General features: G+C 39.4%; 1 non-coding gene across 1 annotated transcript; it reads left to right on the forward strand.

Annotated features, from left to right (window-relative positions):
* Nucleotides 1–5,378: 5,378 nt before the first annotated feature.
* Nucleotides 5,379–5,485, forward strand: LOC145077504 (small nucleolar RNA R71). Its single transcript, XR_013693247.1, has one exon. It is a non-coding gene; the product is annotated as a small nucleolar RNA R71 (small nucleolar RNA).
* Nucleotides 5,486–27,036: the final 21,551 nt, after the last annotated feature.

Genomic DNA, 27,036 nt, shown 5'->3' on the forward strand with positions numbered 1-27,036 from the left:
AAAATCGGGGCAAATCCATGATAAAGACCAAACCTTTAAGGAGTTTATAGTGTAAAGATGTTACCTGTTTGGTTGAATGATGAGAATCGAGTAGAAATTCGGAAAAACTTGGATGAACTCGCGAAAATCGCTTGGCTGCTCGAGGGTTGCTGTGCACGGCGAGTATGAGGTGGAATGGGTGAAAAAACCTCTTTTTTACAGACTTATTATTCACCCGTGTAAATCAGCTACTCGACGAGTAGAAAGGACCTACTCGCCGAGTACATATATAGTTACGCATTTTTTTGAGTTACTCGGGTAGGTACTCGCCGAGTATACGGCCCTACTCGGCGAGTAAACCTTACAGATTGAAAAATTTTGTGACAATTTTAAAGAATTTATGTATTTTCTCCTTTTTTAAACCCTCCACCTCACACTCTAAGCATTGCTTGTCCTCAAGCAGTTATGTTCTCAAAATAAATGAAGAAAAGAAAGAAAAATAAAGTAAAAGAAAAGGAAAGAAAATGCAAACTTGAAACTCGGGTTGCCTCCCGAGAAGCGCTTCTTTTTAGGGAGTCATTAGCTGGACTCCTCCCCTTCTACGTGGCTGTATTCTTTTCCAGCAACATCAATTCTTCCATTCCTTCATTACGGGGGACTCCTTCTTCATATTTTTTAACCCTATGACCATTGACCTTGAAAGGCGTTCCATCTCTTGATAATAGCTCTATAGCACCATGTGGAAACACCGTCTTCACTACAAAAGGCCCATCCCACCTTGACTTGAGTTTTCCCGAGAAAAGCTTTAGTCGTGAGTTGAAGGGCAACACTTTTTGACCTTCATGAATTTGTTTATCTTTGATCCTCTTGTCATGCCACATCTTAGTCTTCTCTTTATATAGCCATGAGCTGGAGTATGCATCATTCCTTAGTTCTTCAAGAGCATTCATTTGCATTAACCGGTTGCTCTTTAGTTCATCCATGTTGAAGTTACAACTCTTTAATGCCCAAAACGCCTTGTGTTCTAGCTCCACCGGTAAATGGCATTGCTTCCCATAAACTAACCTATATGGTGTGGTACCAATAGGTGTTTTGAAAGCTGTACGAAAGGCCCAAAGTGCATCATCTAGCTTATCCGACCATTCCTTGCGATTGCTCCCCACCGATTTCTCCAAAATTCGCTTTAAGGCTCGATTTGTCCACTAGTTTGTGGATGGTATGATGTGGAAAACTTATGGGTGACCCCATATTTCTTTAACACCTTTTCCAATTGATCATTGGCAAAATGTGTGCCTCGGTCACTAATAAGGGCTTTTGGGACTCCAAATCGTGAAAATAGTTTCTTTAAAAACCGTACTACCACCCGTCCGTCATTTGTTGGTAATGCTTGTGCTTCCGCCCACTTAGATACGTAATCCACCGCCACTAGTATGTATTTGTTTCCTTTAGACATGGGAAATGGTTCCATGAAGTCAACTCCCCACACATCGAACACCTCGCATACTTGGATACTATGTTGTGGCATTTCATTTCGAGATGAAATGTTTCCCACCCTTTGACAAGCATCACATTCTTTGACAAATTGGGTTGCATCTTTAAAAATTGTTGGCCAATAAAACCCAATGTCAAAGATCTTCTTCGCCGTGTAGTGTGCTCCATGATGTCCACCCGTGGGCCCGCTATGACAATGCTCTAGTATTTTTCGGCTTTCCTTCCCGAATACGCATCTTCTTATGATTCCATCCGCACAGCTTCGGAAGAGGTATGGCTCATCCCAAAAGTAATATTTTATTTCAGCAAAAAATTTCTTCTTTTGTTGGCTGCTAAAGTCTTTCGGGATGTATTTTGTAGCTAAATAATTAGCTATGTCCGCGAACCATGGCTCTTCTCCCACTGTCACCATGATGTACTCGTCCGGGAAGTCGTCTCCAACTTTATCTTCTTGCAATTGCGGGTTCTCAAGCCTTGACAAGTGGTCGGCTGCCACATTCTCCATTCCCTTCTTGTCTCGTATCTCTATGTCAAATTCTTGAAGAAGTAGCACACATTGTATTAGTCTTGGCTTGGCATCCTGTTTGGAAAACAAATACTTGATAGCCGAGTAGTCAGTAAAAACAGTAGTTTTAGATAAAACCAAATAAGGGCGGAATTTGTCAAAGGCATACACCACAGCTAGTAATTCTTTTTCAGTGGTGGTGTAATTTTCTTGGGCTGGGTTTAGAGTCTTGCTAGCATAATATATGGGTTGAAAGTGCTTATCAACCCTTTGACCAAGGACAGCTCCTAATGCATAGTCACTAGCATCACACATAATCTCAAAAGGTAAGTTCCAATTTGGTGCAATAATGATCGGGGCATTAGTTAGTTTTTCCTTTAAAAATTCAAATGCCTCTAAACACTCTTTAGTGAAATTAAATGGTGCATCTTTTAGTAGTAGTTGTGTTAGAGGTCTAGTTATTTTGGAAAAATCATTTATGAAACGCCGGTAAAAACCTGCGTGTCCTAGAAAACTCCTAATGCCCTTCACATTGGTTGGTGGGGGTAATTTGGCAATAGTGTCTATCTTTGCCCTATCCACTTCAATTCCCATTTTGGAAATCTTGTGGCCCAACACTATACCCTCCTTGACCATAAAATGGCATTTCTCCCAATTGAGTACCAGGTCGGTTTTTTCACACCTAGCAAGCATTAAGTCAAGATTAGTGAGACAATCATGGAAAGATGATCCAAAAACGGAAAAATCGTCCATAAAAACTTCCATGAATTTTTCCACCATATCGTGGAATATAGCTATCATGCACCTTTGGAAAGTCGCGGGTGCATTGCATAACCCAAAAGGCATGCGTCTATAAGCAAAAGTCCCACTTGGGCAAGTGAATGTGGTCTTTTCTTGGTCCATTGGGTCTATGGGTATTTGAAAATACCCCAAAAATCCATCTAGAAAACAATAATAGCTATGGCCCGATAATCTTTCTAGCATTTGATCAATAAAAGGTAAGGGAAAATGGTCTTTACGAGTGGCATCGTTTAGCTTTCGATAATCGATGCACACTCTCCAACCGGTTACCGTTCGTGTCGGAATTAGCTCGTTCTTTTCATTGGTTATGACCGTCATCCCTCCTTTCTTGGGCACCACTTGGACCGGACTCACCCATGGACTGTCGGAAATGGAATATATAATTCCCGCATCTAAGAGCTTGACCACTTCCTTCTTGACTACTTCTTGCATATTCGGATTCAGTCTTCTTTGGTGTTGTACAACCGGATTTGCTCCTTCTTCCAGGTTGATCTTGTGGGAGCAATAGGATGGACTTATTCCCTTGATGTCGGTGATGCTCCATGCTATGGCCCGTTTCCGCTTCTTCAATACTTGCACGAGTTCTTCTTTTTCAGAATTGGACAGGTTAGAGGCTATAATTACTGGCTTTTGGTTGCCTTCTTCGAGAAAAGCATACTCCAAATGATCTGGTAAAGTTTTATGCTCCGTTTTTTGGCTCTGTCTGTTGGACTCGCCGAGTGCAGGTAGGGTACTCGACGAGTTTGTGGCTGTATTCACGACTTCTACCTTTTCTTCAGAGGTACTCGGCGAGTATATCGGTCCTACTCGGCGAGTAGAACTGTTTGTGCTCTTTACCAATTCTTCGTAGTCGGCTTCCTCCAGCAGTCTTTCAATTTCCATCAAGTCTTTTTCTGGATCAAATTCTTCATCCTCAACTGTGAACTTGATGGAATCTTCAACTATGCCTTCCTCCAGTAATCCATCTAACATATCGATTGAGAATGTCGTGTCGTCACTGTTCCTTGAATACTTCATGGCTTGGTCCACTCCGAATGTGACTGAATCTTCTCCTACCCGCAAGGTGAGCTTTGAGTCCCTCATGTCTACTATGGCACTTGTCGTGTTGAGGAAGGGTCTTCCAAGGATGATTGGCACTTGTGGATCCGCCTCCATGTCTAGAATAATAAAATCAGCGGGAAAGACGAATTTGTCCACCTTGACTAGTATGTCTTCGCATATGCCTCTTGGAAAGGTGACTGTTTTGTTTGCCAAGTGTATTGCCATGCGAATTGGCCTTGGTTCCGGGAGATCCAGCTTCTTGAAGAACGAATATGGCATTAGATTCACACTTGCTCCCGAATCGGCTAAGGCATGAATGATGGTCAAGTTGCCAAATTGGCAAGGTAAGGTCAAGCTCCCTGGGTCGCCTTTCTTCTTTGGTAGCTTATTTAGCATAGCAGTTGAGCAGTTTTCATTGAGTACCACCTTCTTCACTTCTTCCATCTTCTTTCTATTGGTGAGAAGTTCCTTAAGGAACTTTGCATATTTGGGCATTTGCATGACGACTTCAATGAATGGTATGTTGATTTGAAGAGTCTTGATGTGATCTAGAAACTTCTGATACTCTTCTTCCTGCTTCTCCTTCTTAGCTCGGGTTGGGTATGGCATGGGAGGCTGGTAAAGTTTTTCAGGAATCTGTGCAGTGGGATTTCGTGATGTACTCGCCGAGTCCATACGTGGTACTCGGCGAGTAGGACTGTCAGAGCGTGTTTCTTGGTTTTCTGCTTGCTTTTCTGCCTCCTCCTTCTGTGATTTCTTGGATGACTCAGTATGAATAGGTGACAGGGGAGTGATTATCTTCCCACTTCTTGTTGTGACAATGTTTATTTGCGCGCCTCATGGGTTATTTTCAGTTTTGCTAGGAAGTTCGCCCGGTGACCTTTGGTTGATTTGTTGAGCAAGTTGCCCAAGCTGTGTCTCTATATTGTGAATAGATGCTTGCTGGTTCCTTAGCATGGTCCTTGTTTCTTGAATTGCAGCATCATGGTCACTATGTCTTTTTTCTGAAGCAGCTACAAATTTTGTGAGCATTTCTTCCAAGCTTGGCTTCCTTTCTTGCACCGGCTCCTCCTTTTGGTAGAACCCTCTCCCTTTTTGCCTAAACCTTTCCTCCTTGGCTTTCTTGTACTCTTCATAAGGGAGCCAATCTTTCTTTTGTTTGCGCCAGTCTTCATCATATCGGTCTCCACTTGAGTAACACACTTGCGCCTTCTTGTTGCCATTTTCATCTAAATCACAGTCTCTAGTGAGGTGAGGCCCATTGCAGTTTTCATAACCCACCCGAATAGCATGGATTGTTTGATCCATCTTATCCATCCTCCTATCCATTGTTTTTAGCATAGCCATGACTGCGGATAAGTCTTCAGTAGCTGCATAAGCGGCTCCCCTAGTGACATCATGCCTAGGGTTGTGGTATTCTCTAGAGTGTTTAGAGAATTCTTCAATCAATTCTTTGATCACCGGGGGTGGCTTCTTTGTGAGCGGGCCTTGCGAGTCTAGTAACTACCTGGTTGTGACATTGACTCCATCATAGAAGATGGATACTTCTTGCTGGCTGTTTAGGTCATGGTGTGGGCAGTTTCTTAGTAAGCTCTTGTACCTCTCCCATGCTTCATATAGCGACTCTCCAGCTTGTTGTTCAAAGTTAGCAATGGCCTTCTTCAACTTGGCAATCTTGGAAGGTGGGCAAAAGTGATCAATGAATTCTTCTTTCATCTTGGCCCAAGTGGTGACTGATCCGGGGGGAAGTGACTTGAGCCAGTCTTTTGCAGCACCTTTGAATGTTACCGGAAGCATACGAAGTAGCTGAGTCTCGCGGGGCACATTTGGAACATTGAAGTAATCAGCTACATCATTGACTTCATCCAAATGTTTGTAGGCATCTTCATGGTCTTTTCCATAAAAAGGTATTTCCTTTAGTAAAGCTAGGATATGACCCTTTAGCTCGAAGGTAGCAGTCGCGGGAATTGCGGGTTGCACAAGTCCCGGGCCAGTGTCGTCTCGCATCCTCTTCTTCCATTCTCCCATGGGGATTTCATCAATGTTAGCCATTGTGACAGCTAACTCTTCCTCGGACTCGGTTTCGTGCTCGTATGTCGGGTCCTCTTCTTCCTCGGTCTCGTACTCGATATCCTCCTTAGCCGGTTCGTCGATTACTAAGGAAGCGCTGGATGCTCCTAATTTGCTGCTCTTCTTTTTCCCAAAAACAGTCTTTAACTTGGACAAGGGTGATTTCTTTGGTGTACTTGAACTCTCCACGTCCTTTCCCTTGTTTCTTTTCAATGTGGTTTCGGGATCTTCAAATGGGGGTACCAGCGGGGTGTTTGATCCTCTGGTCATGAAAGTCCTAAAATAAACAGAATAAAAGCGTAAAAAGAACAAAAAAAAATCGTACTAAAAATAATCAAAAATTTACTGCTGATTACGCTTGTACTCGCCGAGTAGATGCGGCTACACTCGGCGAGTACCAGTGTGTTTTTGAAAAAATTATAACTAAATATTAAAAACTAAAATAGATGCTAAGACCTAATTACTGACTACTAAACTATAATAAAGTAACTTTATGCAAGTAAACTCACACAAAGGATCGAAAAAATTAGGTATTAGATTAATTATTTAGAACCGTTCCCCGACAACGGCGCCAAAAACTTAATGTGTGTACTATGCACTTGTTTTATTCCCTACTTTTATTAATATATTTAGCACACAAAGGCAGTGAACCTGTCTTTTAGTGGTATAGTTTAGTAAGTAAGGTGTCGAACTCAGGGAACAGAAAATTAAACTAACAACTAATTTTAACTAAAACAACTAATGAAAGTAAAAGGTTTTTTCTTCTAGTTTTGCAAGTCTAGAAACTTAGGCAACACTTAATTAACTAAATGACTAAAACTAACAACTAATTCACCAAATTTGATAAAGATGTTTCTATTTAGATTCAACCAATTCACTCCTATGGTTATTTGTATTTATGATAGATTAATTGTTATTGGCTACCAATTAAAGTGGTTAGGTTAATGTTCATTACTCCTAGCCCTTAGACAATTAATTAATTTAAGCGGTGATCAAATGTTTAAACTAATTAATTCCCTAGATTAATGATTTGGATTAAATAAGATTTGTAGTGGTGAATCAATTTAGTAAATCAATTAACCTCTTGTTTGATGGTTTCTCAAACAAGCTCACACATTAATCTAATTATTGTCTTATTAATCTTAGTTTCATAATCATTATTCCTAAGCATATGAATTGGTGTTCACATAGACATATGAGGTTAACAACTAAGAGATGTTCATGCAGCTTAATTGTCTTCCAATTAACAGAAAATAATCATGATTAATGCATAAGGGTCTTTAACAAACTTAATTTAATATATCACCAATAAACAATTAATCAAAACTAAGAATTAAACCATAGGAGTTCCTTGGTATTCCCCAAACAGAAAAAAAAAACGAAATTAGTTCATAGTTGCAGTAAAATCACACACAAAAACAAGTTCAACTAGATTAGGCATCATCAAATCCTAAAGCTTAAGTGGAATGATTAACCTAGTTGCTTCAATTCTTCAAAAGGTTGGAGATTAGAATTCCTCAGCGTCTTCCAGTACTCTTAATCGCAGAAGGATCTTTCAAAATCGCCAAAAGTATGTTCCCCTCGGATAAAGGTGTTGGGGTTGCAAAGTTATTCATTCATGACTTTGTAAATGTTTGACTTTTGTAAAACCCACTTGCATGTGGTGCTTTAGCCTTTAGACCCATTTACATGTTAGAGTGAGAGAGAGACATGTAAACACCTCTATAAATAGTGGGTTCATACCACTTGTAGAGGTGTGCTTGAGAGATGTAAAAGTGAGTGTGTAAGTGTGTGTTAATTATGTAGTCTAGATCTAGATCCTTTTTGTGTAACACCATATACATTCAATATATCTCTTAAACACCCAAATCACCATGTTCAATTGTGCAAGCTTTAATTCCGCAAGCCAAACCATGTTCTTTGTCACTACAAAAGGTTCGATTTTTATAGATATCTCAAAACAGGGGGTACTCGGCGAGTAGCAGACCCAACTCGCTGAGTAGACTCGTTGTTATCTGTCTTAGATCAGGAGTCGTGGCTATCTTCTGGAATATTCAGTTGGAATCGTCGAGTAGGCGCGTGTACTCGCCGAGTAGATGGACTTTTGTTCCTCAATCTTCATTCTTTGGTCTTTAATTGCTTTCCCTTGCTCCCTTTCACTCCCAAGCATATCTTTTGGACTGAAAACAAAATTTAAACAATATTAAGTACCTTTTGTCCATATTATTCACATAATTAGTTAAAAATGAATAAAAATGTATACTAAATAATTAACTAATTATGCACATATCAAAGCCCATAACTATTTTTAGGTTGTACTTGATTTGATTATCAGCATGATCCTTTTGGGCTGTCTTCACTCATGCAACTTGATAGGATGACAATAGGAGAGAGTAGAATTTATTATATGAATAATAAATTGGTACTCAAAATGGTTTTATTAATATATTACAAGGTTAATATATTATTTGGAAATTATATTATTTAATTAGTATTGATCAGAAATTAATTTGGAATTAATTTAGTGGTCAAAAGAGACTGATTAAATAATTGGGCTGATGGACTCCATAGAGTGGAGTGGACGAAATTTATGGGGAAGCCAATAAGATTTTGTCCATGTGCTCTAAGGAAGGAGTTCATGGGCTTCCTGTTGCCTAAGTTAGGTATTAGGGTTTACACCTAAAGAACCCATATCAACCACAACTAAATATATGACCCCATACAAGGGGATTTTCGACCTAAGTATTCAAGAAAGAAACCCTAGTCGAAATCCTTCTGTCCTAAGTCATCCTACTTGCATTGGGTGTTTGGTACTCCATTAGAGGTTCAACACTTAGGGCACTAGGATTTCAGAAGTCAAGATCAAGAAGGATTAAACTTGTTATTGCAACATAACAAGAGAGGTAAAGATTCTAACCCTACTCATATGTGATTTTTGAAATATGTATGTTAGTCATAGGGTTATTTCTTTGGTATTCATAGTTGTATGTGCATATTAGAAAAACCTTGATCTAAAGCAATTAGGGTTGCATGTACACCATAGGAATGATGTTATGCTCAAAACCCAACAATGGTATCTGAGCCTAGGTCATTTTTCTATTGAATAGATGCAAAAGTGAATTGCCAAAGGATCAAAAAGTTGAAATTTTTTCTTTTTGACAGGTCTACTCGACGAGTTCCAGAGTAGACTCGACGAGTCCAGGGTTCTATTGCCGGGATTTTCGATTTTTTGGCCAATTTTTATTAGCTTAATTACCAAAACTCGTTTTTCTTGCTTAAAATTGATTTTTATGATTTGTATGAGATATCCTTATCAAAATTGTTTGATTTGGTTAAATATGGATAATATAGGATTATTTTGATTCAAATATTTAACCTAGTAATTTTGAAAAAGTTTTAAATTACACCCTTTAGGTTTTATAGTTTAAATTTGAAATTAAAACTTTTAGTTTGAAATTTAAATAGTTAAACCCTAATATTTTGAAAAGTTTCAAAATTTGTCCTCGAGTTTTGGAATTTAAAATTTAATTGAAAGGTATTAATTTTTAAATATTAAATTCTAAAACCCTTATATTTTGAAAAGTTCAAATTACACCCTTATGAATTTTATTAAATTAATTAAGTATTTAAGTAAAAGAGAAAATTAATAAATCCATAATAATATGGTTTAGTTTTAATTAAATTAAAAGTCTAATTTATTAATAGATTAAACCACTTAATATTTTAAATGTTTAAAATACACCCTTATACTATATACTATTAAAAGTCTGATATATTATATATGTATAAGTAAAAAGTTAGTCTTACCGTTAGTAGACCTCAATCACGAAGCTGGTCTATAAGGAGTGTTTAAGGAAGCGGCCTGTAAAATGACCGTCATTGGGCATCTACTCTTACCCACTGCACCCTTGACTGGTGGAGGGTCGTTAGCCGAACGGGTAGGATAGGATACAACATTCCGTTATAAATATAACGAAATACGAAGTAACTAAACACTTTTATAAATTTCCAAATCTTAGTTACTTTAGGAAAAATGTGAATTTGGTGCTAATCCATGAAATTACACATTGCACCTTGTTGGTCGTTAGTGGAGCGTGTGTGGTTAACCGTCACACTAATATGGGACTAATGAAGGATGACAATAGGTAGCTCGTAGATTTTCATAGATCAATGGAGCGTGGGTTGTTAACCCGCACATTGATTAGGTGATATACGTCTTTGAGAGTACCAAACAAATTTGCATGGTTATTCACACCTTTTTGTGATCCTCGGTATCCCAGTCACAAACTTGAAGGGCATAATCGAGATTAAACATGCCATTGAAAAGTTCAATAAATCTCAAAAGATCTAGGAATTTCAATTCATTAAAAACCTAATTTTTTTTTCGTTTTTCATGGTGAAAATTGGTAAATCGTCATTTACCTACCTTAGAATATTCTGCAATTAGATTGCGGCATCCTTCTTCCGAATTGTAGAATATTGTGTTGGGTCCTAGCCTTAATATTTCATTTGGGTGTTATATTAAGGATTCAATCAACTAACTTGAATTTCTCCCGTTTTGTAGATGTCAAATTCTAACAACTATGGTCTTCCTGAATCCTTTGGAAAAAGCTTTCCACATGAAGATGATGTTGTTGGGTTTTGGTATAATACAACATTCTATGGTGCACATACAACCCTAAATACCTTGGATCTATGTTTTCACTAATTATACATGCAAATGGCTTCCTAGGCATTAAAACTATAACTATCATACATTTAACATAAGTCATATAAGATACTAGTTAGGATAACGTACCCTTTGATGGAGCTTGAAGTCTTGGTGTATTTCGCCTTAAAGAGCTTAGCCCCAATATTGTGGAAGCCTCAAATGAAGTCACAACACATCATGGACAAAGTTAGAACTTGAGAGATAATTCCATGCACACAGAAACACCCATGAACTCCAAGAATGACTCAAGTTACGTTTTTTAGGCTAAGAGCATGTATTTATATGTGTGGATTCCAAGGGTCATGGGTATAACCCAAATCCATACCCATGGGTTTTATGATCCATGGTTCATGTGGCCCAACTCTTTATGTATCCATACATAAACTTGGTCCAACTTGGATCATAAGCCCAACACATATAAATATAACTAATTATCATAATTAGTCCCTATAGATTTAATTAGTCTCTTTTTATCACTAAATTAACTCCAAATTAACTATTGATCAAGACTAATTAAAACATATGATTTCATATTAATATATTATAACTTATAATATATTAATAAACCATAAATTAACTTCTCTCAAAAGTCCATCCTAAGAAATTGTCCTGATGGTATGCAACCCAAATGGACCATGCTACACTCGGGTCGAGTACATACCAATAAAAATTATGGGCTTAGACATCTAATCCAACAGATGTTCCACTATTGGATCGCAGAAATGGAAATCATGCGTCACTTCCTACATCCCCTCCAATTATTCTCCCTGACCCACATGTTCGAAGACTTGAAAAGTTCAAGGTCACTCAAGCCCTATTGGCAAGAAAACATGAAGATGGAAGGTCTGTGTGTGCACACATCTTAGAGATGAAGTCACACATTAACAAGCTGGGAATGTTGGGTGTCATTGTCTCAAGGAAGTTGGTTGTTGACTTGGTTCTTCAATCACTTCCTGACTCATATATTGAGTTCATTAAAGATTACTATATGATGGACCATGACGTGGCCCTCATTGATTTTACCTATTTGCTTATTGTTGTTGAATCAACAATGATTTGGGGCCCTGGTAAATCAAATCTGACTGGAAGATCAATCTCCCAAACTTCCATGGACATTGACAATGCCAACATTGAAAGTCCATAAAAGTATTCTCTTCCCAATGGAAAGGGATTGGCCAAGGTCAAGCCGTTTGACCGGATAGTAAAGAGAAAGGCTGATTCTGAGATTATCCCATGTGCTATTCCAAAAGAGTCTGTTTGCTTCTACTGCCAAGAGAAGGGGCATTGGTTGCGAATCTGCCATACCTACCTGAAGGATCAAAAGGATGGAAGAGTCAAGATGTATGACTTTGGTTCAGGTAAAATCCACTATCTAACTCTATTAAGTTCCTATTTGAAGATTCTTAATACATGATGTGATAATATTGCATTCTGATGTTTTGTAGGATCAAAGAAAAGAAAGGAAGTTTAAAGTAAAAGTATGATGAGTCTAATCGTGAAGAGATGGATTTCGATCGCATGGTTCACTGATCGGATTTTTGAGCTGCTGCATAGGAGTTATGATAGATTGCTTAGGAATATTGAATAACATAGTTTTCATTTGTAATTGCGTTGTAAGGACAAGTTCTTCCGCATTTTTATAAATAAAATAAAATTTGATTTTGTCTTATATATATATATATATATATATATATATATATATATATATATATATATCCTTGCAATGACTTTTGTGAAAATTGATGTTTGTACGTTTCTATTGTTAGAAATATTGAAAAGGATGTGATTCTTAGTTATGTTTTGTGGTAGTGTCGAAAATTTACCAAATAAGGAATGATTCTCATCACCCAAGTTTCAATTGGACAGAAACTTGGAATCATACAACTTGCATTGTGTGATGAATGGGAACCTTCGTATTTGGGAAATTAAGACTAATTCCTTATTCAGATTTAGATGTGAGTCAAGTGAAGAACTGAAGGATCTAGTACATATTGATGTGTGCTGGTCAAGTCCACCACAAACGATAAGACTGTTCATCATAATTTACTAAAAGTTTAGTAAATATGGTTATGCTTACAAGATTAAGTGTAATTCTGAATCATTGAAAAGGTTTCAATGTAAAGCAGAACGAATAGGAAGAATCAATTCGGCAGAAAGATAAAAGTTTCTCCAATCTGAAAATATGGGAGAGTACTTAAGTATCGTGTTTTATGATCATCCTAATGAGTATAAAACCATATCACAATTGATCCTCTAAGGAAACATTAGTGCATTAGCATGACTAAGAAGAGGAATCGTAAATTGCTGAAATGGTTAAATCAAAAGGATGAGTCATACTTCGTTCCAAAATCAAGTCTTAGAGTCGTACTCAAAGATTGCACGTTGAGTTACACATCTTTAGTAGGTTTATAACTCTCATCAAATGTGGAGTAGAAATGCTTCTTGTTCCTACACATTTGAAATTGGTAAGTTGTGATGTCTTGGATAAGACAAAGATCAACTAAAACCAATTGTGTAAGAATCCACACTAACTCTTGAATATTTGTTTGTCAAGGAATGTTTCTTGACAAGAGAATCTTATATGTCAAGAGGTCAGTGGGAGTCTTAATCATAACTTCATTTTATTTACTTATTTTTATAGTTTATTTTAGCATATTTCATTCATAATTTAGATAATTTTCAGGCATATTTTCCTTTTTGTTATTTTATGACTATTTTAGGTACTTTCTAGTTTTATTGCAGATTTCATGGAGACTAGTGGAGCGAGAATGTTCGGGACGTATGGAAACGTATGGAAAGCAATGAGAATTGGAGGACAACAAGGACATTAGGCTTAGTGATAATAGAGTTGATGCTTGGAGTGGGATTTCTTAATAATTGAAGGCTTGAAAGAAATAAAATTTAAATTTGCAAGATGCAGGAGAATATTCGAGCATGTGGAGATTAATGATCAGTTTATTACGTGAGCCATGAATAATTTGGGAAAATGAAATTGGGCTGAAAATGAAGAAAACATAAAGAATATTTGGCTACAAGCTTAGTGGATTCATTCTTGACAAAGGGGCTAAGGCATTGGAGGCCCAATTCTATAAAGAGCCCAAATTACAAAAGAACCTAGCTCGGCACGCGGGTTACCCGCACAACAGCACGTGGGTTGCGCAACCCCCTGCAGGGGCAATTCTGGAAATTCTTGTTTTGAGCTATATGAGGAAGGTTGGTGGATCACTTTTGGCCAACTTTTGAATCCGGAAATGAGGCCTCTTTTGCTAGAGATTTTTGAAGAAAACTCAACATAACACTTTGAAGAACAATTCCTTTTTCTCTCAAGAAGGCTTTGGAAGATTTTGAAAATTTAGAAGATTGGTGTAATTTCATTTCATCTTGCAACTAGAACAATGTTTGGTACCTCTAACTAGCCACTCGAGGCTATGGCTCTATGAGACCTTCCAGTCAATGTGTCTCAGTGGACCTTCTGGCTCAACAACTCTGGTAGACCTTCCGGTCCTACCCATGATGACCTTCCGATCCTGCAGCTCGTTGGACCCTTAGGTCAGGTCTAACTCGTTGGACCCTCTGGTTGAGCCTTCCGATCTCATAAATCGTTGGACCTTCCGGTCCGGTCTCGTTGAGCCTTCCGGTCTCATAAATCGTTGGACCTTCCGGTGCGATCTGGTTGAGCCTTCCGGCCTCAAAAATCGTTGGACCTTCCGGTCCGGTCTAATAACTCATGGCATAATATCACATAGACAAGATGCATAACTCAAGTAAGCACATAAGACAAGCATCTCAATCATTATCCGCCTTATTACTCTTTATACTTTAAATCCTCTTTTCCCCTTTTGACCCTCAGGATGGGTGAAAGACCATTTTACCCCTCTTGGGCCCCACCTGTCCCCTTACTGGTCCACTCATGAAGTCAACTGAAGTCAACCTGGGTCAACATTCCATGTTGACCTGACTCGTCGAGTGCACACCTGTGACTCGCCGAGTCCCATCGAATTCTCCATGATCTTCCTAGGGTCAGCTCAGCTCACTGAGTTGACTCCTAACTCGATGAGTCAACACTGACCAAGACTACTGGGTCACACCCGCTACAACTTGCCGAGTCATCCCATGGACTCGGCGAGTTGGCTCCATTGGATTACTCATTCAACCACCTAAGGTCAGATCTGTAGCTTTAACTCGTAGATCTAACCTCCTACTATCCAAAAGTCGCGTAAAGGTCCATACGTGGCGTATTTTGCATTACAAACCATAAAAACTCCATTAATGGTTCCTAGCTTCAAAGCCCAATGGTTGCTCCACCATGGCTTTCCACTTTCGAACTCTCTGGACCCTCCAAGGTCCAGACCTATGCTATCAGCTCATAAGAGGGGTTTGATGCATTCAAAACCCCACCAAGAAGGTAATACAAGCCCTAATCCACAAAAGAATGATCTACTCAAATAGGGAAGAAATGGGTCTGAATTGATACCTCCAACTAATGCTCCTTGGTTGCAAATCGCGGATCTACAACCTCCTCTGGCCCCTTTGGCTTGAAACCTTCCTCTTCTTTGCAAGACACCCACCAAGAAGCTCAACATGGCTCTCATTCTTGCCCAAAGCACTCATGACTCGTTTAGGGTTCTCTCCTCTGAAGGATAGCCGCAATAGGTGGCCTTAAGTGCCTTTAAATAGTTCCAAGCCTGAGAGAATTAGGTTTTCTGCCAACAGCGCTGACTCGGGGAGTCATCTCTCTGACTCGTTGAGTCCATTTATTATCCACATCACCAAGCCGTGACCCTACTCGACGATTTTAGGCACCAACTCGTCGAGTCCCTCCAAAATCCTTAAATTAAATAATTAAAACAATATACTTGGTAAACCGGAGGTTACAATTCTCCCCCACTTGAATTAGATTTCGCCCTCGAAATCTCTCCTTAACCACACATAGATTGAATCCAAAAACCCGAAAGGCACTACCGAAAGGATCTCATTCCACACCGATATCTTTTTCCATGGGGACCTAAATTCACACAGAAATTCCCAAGTCCAGAACCAAACCAACCCTGATAACTCACTGCTCCACTGATTCACACAAGACAAAGTCCAAAATCGGCGACCGATCACTCATACCAAACGATCTGAATCATGCCCCAAGGAACGAAAGGGCTCACATCCCACCAGGGGCTCATCCACTCAACTATAATCAGAACCCATCCGAACAATAAACTCTCATCACCCTGTTCTCATACACAAGAGAAATAATCATGCTCGCTCGAAAGTCCTCAACCTTTAAAATCGTAATCCTTCACTTTCTCACATATATCACTTTTATCATTTAGCATCTGGTATACTCTCGACCCTACAGTCGGACCTCCAAAGGTTACCCACTACATGCCTCAAAACGTCTCGCCGCCTTCCCCCTATCAACAAGTATGTCGGTCCATTGTGACACACCAGTCATGAAATTCTCGCTATCCCAAGCGAATACTAAAATCCCCACTGAAGATCGGCTCACCCCTGACCTTTGTCGTCTACGGCTCATTAGTTTCATGCATCTCGCGGTACCTCCCGAACCAAGCACTGACCCACACTGGTTTAAGACACCAGATGACAACCAATACCCTTCAACATGGAACTCATCTCTGAATCTAGAATCTCATCTCGCCTACCCGACGCACTACCAGAGCCAAACTCAAACTCGAGAGTTTGGTCTAACCCAGAGTTGGAACCACTCGTCCCTATGAACCACTTAACTCATGACTCATGACCCGCAACCCATGTGTACCTCACTTATCCACTTCCCTTTGGTTGCAATAACCACTACTCAATTTAGAATATAATGACTCCCGACAAATATGGAGACCCCAGTCTTGCCCCTGGTCTAACCACCAGGCTCCCATAAACTCAAATATTAGGGCTACCCAAGCCTAAAACTCTTCTGTGTCATGCTCTGATCAGAGAGTACTTCATCACAACATTATCTCCCTGGCTAGTGGGTACTATGACTCCCCGCAATATCATAATGACCTCTCACTGAATAGTGAGTACTATGACTCCCCGTAGCATCACCACAACCTCTCACTGAATAGTGAGTACTACGGCTCCCCGTTGCATCACCACAACCTCTCACTGAATAGTGAGTACTACGGCTCCCCGTAGCATCACCAGAACCTCTCAGTGAATAGTGAGTACTACGGTTCCCTGTAGCATCACCACAACCTATCACTAAATAGTGAGTACTACGGCTCCCCGTGGCATCACCACAACCCTTTTCACTAACTCATTGAAACTGCATCTCCCCGCAGTCTTACCGCACTTGCTCTTACCACTTCACAATCTCATGCTCAGGTCGACGCCACACTACGATCATTAACTCATGCCCTGCGGACCAACCATAGATAGGTGTACACACTTACACAAATTATGCATTGCTATTTTTGACGACATCCACCATAACAAAACACCTTTCCCTGTTGCAATCCACATTCTCAAATAATCTCGCTTGATTTCAATTGGCCAAAGGGCTCCCACTGGAATCGTAGATACTTGATACACCACTTGCCATCTCAAACTCAAAACTCAAAATAATTCGAGATTTAGGAAATTAAACTCGGATACCCCAGTATACCATCACAACGCCTTGCAGTGTCTTGACTCTACCACTGATCTCAGTTTCATGGCATCATACTCAGATACTGCATTGCTTCCTCAGAATTTTGCAACCGATCTTTCTCTCGTGCCACTTATAACCCTGGAATACTCCATCTCCCAATTTGAAACACGGAGAAATCGCCAACGACTCAGAACACGAAGATGTCCCTCTGAAACTCTTTCCTATATTGCTCAAAACCAAGCGAGATTACGCATGTCGACCTGAAAATTGGCTGCTCGATCATCTCTTACCCTTTCCAAAGAGCATAGAATAATCCATTCATCGAACAAAAATTTCTCAACTGCCGAAGTATCCCTACGAACCAACCACCTTGAAAAATTCTTATCTACCACAAGGCCTGTGACCAACGGTCGCCTGCCATGCAGACACTCATCCTTTCTTAAACGCGTACAACATCCATTAACTCCCTCTGCAACTCACCTCAACCACCAATAACCCTGGTATCATGAATCCATAGTGCATGTCGCTATCCAGCTCCCTAACTGCTCTTGAATAAATCTCTGATACTCTCAATAAAATACCCGGTTCTCCTCCACTCGGGGTTCAAACCATCACCAATTGGCACACCAATAATCTATTCCACAGACTGTTTCCACCAGGAACATCACACTATTGGAAGGTACTACGCAATGCTTGGTGGTCTCCCCGATAGAGACCCCGCAACTCCCAATATGCCGAATCTCAGATGAAACCCTCAGAAACTTCTCATCATGATTGGCTCTAATCACACATAATTTCATACCATCCCATTACCGAACATTTCAATTGTCTAGTAGTAACCCTGACTCTTAATATGAAAATAATGAACTATCATACTCCTCATCCTCGACTCCTCAACCAACGTTCCATCACGTGGATTGTAATAAGAGCGGAGACCTCATTACCACACTCGATACTCATCATAGATAATAAGAGCCACCACCCCAATATCCTCTTCTTGATCATCCTCCGCTATAGCTAATACATGCCCTACTAAGCTCAAATAGGGTGTATCCTTGTCCTTAACCATCTCAGTCCCCACTGACAACCTGCTCATGCTCTATCATTACCTCTCGGTAGACATACTGCCCAAATACTCCAACTAACCCGTAGGGTTTTACCCCCAAGCTCAGAAACCAAAATCTCAATACCTCTTATGTACCCACAGGAAACGGAAATAAAACCAACTAGGTCATAGAAGGTGACCTCTCCACTATCGGCTGATTGCTCAACTTATGTTGCAATCCTCCATAAACGCCATCTCTACTCCTCCTTGAGTCTTGCGACTTCATCTGACATCTCACCAAAAATACCTTGGAATCATCTCGACTTCCCTCACAAGGGATGCTTCGTTGGAACTTGTTCCACATGGCCCTATGAACTCATACTATATCACATCCGATATCGGTCTAACCAATCACAAAAGAATAACTGGTAGAACCAGTAACACTAACCGCCACAGGTCACGATACTCGAACCATGTGGCCACCTCTCGATCTTCTATAAACCATGGTACTTGATCCATGTTATCCCCTCTTAATCTACTACGGATCATGGTACCTGAACCATGTTCTCTCTTCTCAGTCCGCTACAAAGCATGCTACTCGAACCACGACATCACCAATCAATCTGTCACTTAGCATGGTATTCGAACCATGACATCACCTCTCAATCTGCTACTTAGAATCTCCAGAATACTCCCTGCAACAAGTATGGGTCCTTTTCTTTCAGTAGTACGGGCCCATACTACCTGCCACATCTACCCATACTTTCCACACGGACCATCCCATATTTCCTAAGTAGCTGCACGACCTTCTCGTTCGTCCATACCGTTACACGTGTTCGCTCCCCAGTGAAATGCTCTACCCTGTTCGCGCACTCATCTGACCACGGTCACCCCCAAGCTCTTCCTAGGTGCTCACACTTCTCTGCCATCACCTGCTGAAGAACTCTTAATGATGTCAGCCATCTACCTACTGAATATCGTCATATTCACTTAGTAGCTGACTCCCATCATCAAGAGTTCCACAAAGCACGAGGCAAGCAACATTCGGGCATCAAATAATCTCCACCAATACATAAACCACTCTAGGTTACAACTCCACTTGCTCTATTCACACACAACAGGTGTCACCGAACTCAAGCACTCTACCCCACACGGGAATATAACTACTCTCTCAGTAGGCATCCTTCGGTGCTTATCTAGGTATCTCTCCTAGACTACTCCTCTACTCGAAGCTCTATCTCTGAATTATTCCTGCTAGATACTCTTACTCAGCAGATACTCGAAAGCACACCATAGATAATAGCGACTCCTAGGCTAAGGCATCACAAATCAGGCCACTCTAGTCCTAAAATATGGAATACCTAGCCTATTTCTAGCATGCATGATATTTCATAAAATATCTCATAACATAAAAGAAATGGTATTTTGGGAAATCACTATTCGGGCTCTGGCTGATTGTACACACTGTTCCTTCTCGTTTTCTCTTAGAAACTCTTGTTTGCTTTAGAAAAATCATTTCTTTGAAATTTATTCTCAAATCCTTAGTTTGACTCCAGATTTACCCAAAGGCGCATCCGAATCCCTCAAACCAAGGCTCTGATACCAACTTGTAACGACGTAAATTTTCAAACAAAATTTTCATTTTAAAATCGCATACTTTTCATAACATATTGTATAAAAATCTCATTTATTCAATTTACAAAACACAACTCCATTAATAATCCAGGATCCTCAAAACATAACTCTTTCTCTGGTGTGTACAATCAAGCCAGTGCCGTCCCGCGATCTTGAGAAACCCGAAACACATAACACATAACACAGTAAGCACAAAGCTTAGTGAGTTCCCTAAAATACCACACGCATATAACTAGCCAGTCGAGGCTATGGCTCTTCGAGACCTTCCGGTCAATGTGTCTCAGTGGACCTTCCGGCACCATAACTCTGGTAAACCTTCTGGTCCTTGTGACAACTTGAAATTTCCATTCGGTCAAACCCTAAAAGTCAACCACTTCGTATCATAAGTCAATGTCATTATTTCTTATTTTTAAGAAATATAAAGTTCGTTTGATTATTTTAATATTATTTTTCAACGAACAGGTGAAAGAAAATGCCGTCTCGGGTTTTGAATTTTAAAAACCGCAAACACCTCGCGTCTTAGAAATTCCCGACCAAACTTTTAGGTTTGGGTTGAAAAATCACCCAAGAACCGTGAACTCATACCTATGTATGAGTTTACTCCCCAAGACTAGTCATTATTGAGTTTACTCCCCAAACAGCAAAAGAGTAAACTCCAAAATATCCTCTCAAGTATCATCCAAGTTTTTATTCAAAATCTTCAATCTAGTAAGTGTTTCTAGCCCTTTCAAGTTTGTATATCACTTAATCTAGTGATTTTACATCCTTTAATCCATCCATTTTTGTGTTTTGATTAGTTTTCCAAAAACACCAAGAACACACACTAGTGTTCTTGGACTTAAAGTTCATTTCAAGCTTCCACAATGTAAGTACTTCTATCCTAGAGTCATTTTAAGCTAGATATACACGTTTATACCAAGGAAATGTCCCAAGAACACCAAGAACAAGGTGTTCATGGTTTTGGGAGGCTCCCAAAACCGTAAACACCAAATATAGTCCCCTAGGGTGCTTTAGGGTGTCTAGATTCTTCAAAATGCCTTAGGGACTTGTCTAGATCCATCCTTGATGAGTGTATCTCACAAAAAGCACCAAAATCATATATTTTTATGTGTTTATGGTTTGGAGATCTCCCAAAACCGTAAACACCTCAAATGTTGTGTAAATGTCCCATAAATGGCCCATGGTTGTTCCTTATGCCTAGAATCTAACCTAGACTAGTGCCATGTTTGAGCTAAGGAATTGAAAACCGCCAAATACGAAACTTGTGAGTTTAAGGTAGTAAACTCATGGAGAAATGGTCCTTAGACTGTAAACTCCATTTAGGAGTGTTTTGATGCCACACAACACTTCCTAAGGCTTAATCATGAAATAGGAATGCTTGGAATAGCTTAGTAGTCTTCAAAACAACAAATGGTCATAAAGTGTAGAGTTTACGACCGTAAAACCTTGAGTTTACTGCCGTAAACTCCTTGGGTAATGGTCATGAAAACCGTAAACTCCAAGGGAGTTTACCCTTGAACCCCAAACACACTAGTCTTTCCCTACAACACTTAGATGCAACCTTTGAGACTTATAACACTTGTATAAAGTGTTTAGCATGTCCTAGAGTGTCTTAACTTTGTTTATTAGTTGTTTAAAGACTAATTGTTTATATACATATATCCTTATATGTTATTAGGATCTTTGTTCGTGTCTAAGTCTTCACTTGACACCAAGCACTTATCTGACACTTCCTTCTGATCCACTTGCTACATGTGAGTTCATACCCCTTAATCAATGTTTTAACTGTTTTTAAATGTTTTATGGGGGGGGGGGGATACAAGTAGAATTATGCTAATTATTATATCAATCACATGTGATTAATAAGCAGTATTCAAATGATTGGCTACTCATTAGCCGTTTTACCAAACAATTTCCTTCAAATGTTTTTCATCAACACTTTATGTGTTTAAAACTTCTTATTACACTGTACATTTTACTCTGTATGTTACATTTCAAACTTATTTACAATTGTGTTTCAAACAGATGTTTCTTTATACCAAACTGTTTTATCAAACCCATGCCTTCAAACCGTTTTATAGATTGACATCATGTCGATCTTTTCTTAGATAATAATTATGTTCAAAGGTTTTACAAAACTTATTTTATGCTTTTATATTATAAATTGCATGCCTATATATGTATAGTTATATAAGAAATGTTGAAAGGACTTAGGAAGGCTATCCACCCTATTTCCTTTTCCTCGATTTGGATGTGGTTTGGTGGGATATCGGGTATCCGTCCGAAGGTCGTTTAAATATTAGTTATATATCATGTGTACATATATAGTCATAAAGGTCCTTCCAGTTCATCCAATGCCCTTGGGTAGCAAGGGTATACATCCATGTCCATACGTACCAGTTAGATTACTAGTAAACTACCATATGGGTAGTTTAGGAAGATACTAGAACTATTACTAGAACGCGATATCATACAATGAGTCAGCTCATTCATGAGTCAATACTTTCTAGAACATTACAGTACATTACTATACTTGCTAGATAGAGAGAGCATACATTACCACTAGAACATTTCAGTACATTACTATACTTGCTAGATAGAGAGAGCATACATTACAGCTAGAACATTACAGTACATTACTATACTTGCTAGATAGAGAGAGCATACATTACAACTAGAACATTACAGTACATTACTATACTACTACATAGATATGTTTACATGATCACACTTACATGAGTACGCTTACATATACATAGAACAGCCATCACTAGGTGCAATAGCATGGAACCAGTTCAGGATCTAACTATACTGATGAATCACAACGCAATTGTGATAGTTATATCGAGTATACATGATCATAGTAATGTGGATGCTCACGGCTTGCATACATGTAGGGGCCGTGGGTAGGTCCCAAAATCCCTTTGACAGGGGAGCGTATAGCCTGGGATCTAGCCATCACATTATACCTTATCCCTCAAATAAGGCAATTGAGTACCGATGTAGTTATTTATAACAAATGCTACAGTACTTATAAGAATTACCCTAGACTTTAGGTAATTGGTACGGTTGTAGTTCGGCACTACACCATAGTACTATTTCATTTTCCCATTACATTCACTTTGTGAACATTCACACGACGCACGGTAATGTAGAAACTATATTTTTGGTTAATGATAGTAAGACTTGGGAAAATACACACTCTTACAAGAGACACACACAGACACTAGATGTCTTGGTAGAAGGCTACATATAGATCAATTAAGTCTTGGTAGAAGACTCCCTGTTATAATAGTAGGAATCATAGGGATTTCTAGGGTTTTTCAAACGTTTACTGTTGTTTTACAAACATTTTCATACTTACAATTCATATACATTTTAATACTTACAATCCATACTCATACAAATTCTTACATACAAATTAAGACACTAAAATACTTATGATCTCACCAGCTTCAAAGCTGATACTCGCTTTCAAAATTACTTGTATCCTCAGGTCATCAATAGACAGGTACATATGCAATGTTTAGAGAAGATGGAGCTCGTTCAAGACTCATCTTTCATTTTGATTATACTTTAGTGTTTATCATAAATTGTCAGAAAACACTTGTATTAAAATTATATTATTAATGCAATGGATGATGTTGTTGCTTGTTTACTACTTTTCATTGTTGTGATATGGTACACGACGTCCTCCGCCCCAGAACGTTTCTGCCGTTCTTGGTTTTGGGGTGTGACAGATTGGTATCAGAGCATTGTTTATAGTGAATTAAGTATATCAACCCATAAAAGATATACTAACTATAAATACAATGGGATTAAAAATACTCTGACCAAGAGTTTATACTTTAAATAATAAAATATTTAATTAAGTATACGTGCATGCATTGATACTAAAATCAGTGTCACTAGGACAGTACAAAAGAATTACGATTGTTGGGCAACACAGGTGGACTTAGAGACATATAGTCAAAATTAGGAAGATATAGCTTGATCAACTATATTATCCGAGGGTTGACCAGCATGTGCCTAAGTGTAGTTGTGTGGTTGCAACAAGTCTAAAATCTTACCAACCCTACCACAATGAGAACAGTAGAACATAACATTAAACTTAAAATACTATAGGGGTATTTGGTGTTACGATAAGTACTTTATACTTGAGAACTAAAACGGGATCTTCTTTACGAAGTTGATAGTTGCTAAGTGGATACACTAAGGCTATATGTAATTAGGATGTTATAGACTTAGAATCTGTGGAAATTTTACTTTACCCCTATTCTATGTGAATTTGGAGTTAAGGTCACTTATTCGAAGGCCTATCCTGTTTAGATTACATATAACTGGTATGCACTTCACAAATAGCGATGTAACTAATGAAGATTTTCTAAATAATTATCTAGATAGGTCGTCTAATAATTATTTTCTTACCCCAATTCTCGCGTAGATAACATGGCTAGACTCCATCCCCAAGGCAACCAGTACCTCCCGAATGAGGTCATTGCTGGATGGTTTGAAGAAGAACCAGAGAATGATCATCCTATCCCTTTGAATGATCATCATGATGAAGACCTTTCGGACGATGCTAACTCCGAACCTGAGGTTGAGAACCTACCCCAGGCAGCTCCCGTTCCAATTCCTGACCCTCGTCCGACTTTTGATGGCCTGACGCTTGAGTGGGTGGAATGCTTGGAAACATGGAGCCAAGGACAAGATCATCCCGTGCCATTTAATGGTGACCGAAGCTTCTATGACCTGAGTAATGGGGGCTCAGCAGACAGAATCTTGCCAATCTTGGTCCGCAGAGTGGCCCAAAATGAGATTCAAGGTAGGTCAGTCCTACATCAGATTACCGAAGTTGTCGCCGATGCGAGAATGCATACCCTCCACACCATTCGTCTAGAATATGCTCGTGAGAGATCTGAGAGAAACCATGAAACCCTGCTGCAAGCACTGGTTGAATCACGAGCCGAAGTCATAGAACTCCGAGTACGCCAGAGGGTGTACGAAAGACACCTACTCGACGTGGAACGTCATCTGGCTTAACTGAGAGTTCACCAGAGGGATGACCGTGGCCAGTAGTAGATGCTTTACTTTATTTTTCCTTGTTAAAAGGAATCGTTTTTCTGTCTATGCCTGATGTGGCATTTTCTATGAAACTATCTTGTACCATAGGTACTTTTGGTTAGGTCTTTATACTGTCAAGGACTATCTTCTCTAGATATGATGTAAGACCTTTTACAAGGTCATTTTCCCGAACTTTTACGTCATGAATATCAATGATTTTGACAGTCGGCTAACTTCCGTTTCCTTCTTTATTCAAGTACTCTCATCATACTTTCATTGGAGTCTATCTGAAACCTGCTTTAGTCAAGTCATTGGACTATAGTAATTTAGCTCCGGAGACATTTCCAAGTCTCTTTCAGTGGTTGGATCATGTTATTCACCAACCAACGCTACCTCGGCTTGAACGACAAACGTCTTGAGACCATTCTACAAACTCACTTCCATTCCGTACTAGGACTGCATCATAGGGATTTAGGTCAAACCTTCACGATCATACCTCCAATCTGTACTAGGACTGCATCATAGGGATGTAGGTCAACCTTTCAAAAACATACTCTTACCCTTTGATTAAGCAATCGAAGTACATCTAGGGTCAGCCATAATCACTCACAAAATCCTTATCTTTCGTGTTACAGAATCATGTCGTCATCAGGAAGCAATCAGTCGAACAACGAAACCTCCGCTTTTCCTATGGACGCAACTACTTTTCAAGCCGCCGTTACAACTGCCGTGATGGCTGCCGTGACAACTGTCCTTGCAAATCGCAGCACTGTCAACGCAACCAAGACTGAAAAAGGAGTTGACAATCCCGATCGTGTTAACGATCCAAGAGATCAACAAACAGTAACAGTCGCAGGCTCGCAAAGCCGAAAGACAGAGAACAAGAAACGAAGGCGTCAAGCCCATAAAGAACGCAAGAAATCCCAAAAACTTGCCATGCAACAACGACAAGTGGAAACATTTGCCATCCCCGTACCGAGCAGACCATATAAAGGAACACTCCCGAAGTGCGACCGGTACAACTACCACCACGATGGGACACATTGCTCGTTTCTGTAGAACTACCTCCACCACTGGAGCAAGCCTAGTTTTCTATAATTGTGGTGAGGCAGGGCACAATTACAGAAATTGTCCAAAAGAGAAGATCAACGAAAGCAACCGTGTCCCCATGACTCCTACTCGACACTTCACTTCCATCACTAATGTTGGTGTTGTCCAGATATGTCACCAATGCGGTGAAATTGGACACCTTAAGAAGGATTGCCCGATAGCGAAGAAATCGGGTGCTGATGGGAAGATTCTCAGGATCACAGCTGCAGGAGAGCCTGCTCTAGAACCCTCGTTAATGTAATTTAGGCGTTTTGTTGTATCAGACTTATAACCCATCCAAAACTGGTGCAACTAGAGTCTTACCTTTTGCGAGATCCTGTCAGTATAGGGATGCTCGTGCTGCGTATACTTGTCTTTTGTAGTATACCTTATTCGCAGCAATAGTCTTGTAGTAAATCTAAAGTACTATAACTTTGTTCATGGTTGCACGGTTGTGTTTTGTCTATAAACGTCTTATGTTCAAATCTAATGTCTTTAAGTTTCAGTATGATTCCGACATTATCATATGACTCGATTCAATTTGATCCTCACAAAAACAGCTTCATACATACATCTCTTTATCAGTAAACGTCTTTTTAGCGAAACTGTCTTATCAGAACACCGAAGTACTCATGCCTAGAGTACCCCATAGTTCATTTCTTTTCCGAAGAAATCCCTGAAGTACCACTCGTACAGTACTTCAAGTTCAATCCAAAGATCCATACGGTTGATCTATCACTAAGGAATGTATACATAAGGGTAATATATAATCAAGGTTCTATAGGTTTAGAATTGATGATTCCACTTTAACTTCTTTTTCCTCGATGGGATATGAGCTTAAAGAAGAATCAGTTATTCGACTACCTTTTCAATCTTAATTATATACGACTTGTATACACGATATTGTGATCATTGAACCAAGTATGAATTCTAAAATGAACTTAGGACGAAGAACTGCCCAAGTCTACGAGTAATCGCATCGTCATGTGAACAAACTTAGAACCCAG

This window comes from Lactuca serriola, chromosome 9 (assembly GCF_051521515.1).
Source record: "Lactuca serriola cultivar US96UC23 chromosome 9, Lser_US96UC23_V15, whole genome shotgun sequence".
NCBI lineage: Eukaryota > Viridiplantae > Streptophyta > Magnoliopsida > Asterales > Asteraceae > Lactuca > Lactuca serriola.